Genomic DNA, 255 nt, shown 5'->3' with positions numbered 1-255 from the left:
ACGCCCCAAACCCCAGCCCCTGTGTCCAGCCCCCTCTGCTGCTGAGCCTGGGGCTGCCCCAGGGCCGCCAGCCCTGGCAACTGCTATCGCAAGGGGGTCAGCTTCAATATTTATTTTATATATAGTTCGTTATTTGTATTAATTGCCTTATTAGCGTCATTATCACTAAAGGTGGCTGGGTTTTCCTTTCCAACCCCTAAGTCTCTCTGCCCTCTGCCCTTTTCCTTCCCGTTCTGGGGGGGGCAGACGGGTCCC

Source organism: Apaloderma vittatum, unplaced genomic scaffold (genome assembly GCF_000703405.1).
Source record: "Apaloderma vittatum isolate BGI_N311 unplaced genomic scaffold, ASM70340v1 scaffold10616, whole genome shotgun sequence".
NCBI classification, from domain to species: domain Eukaryota; kingdom Metazoa; phylum Chordata; class Aves; order Trogoniformes; family Trogonidae; genus Apaloderma; species Apaloderma vittatum.
This window is presented reverse-complemented; position numbering follows the sequence as displayed.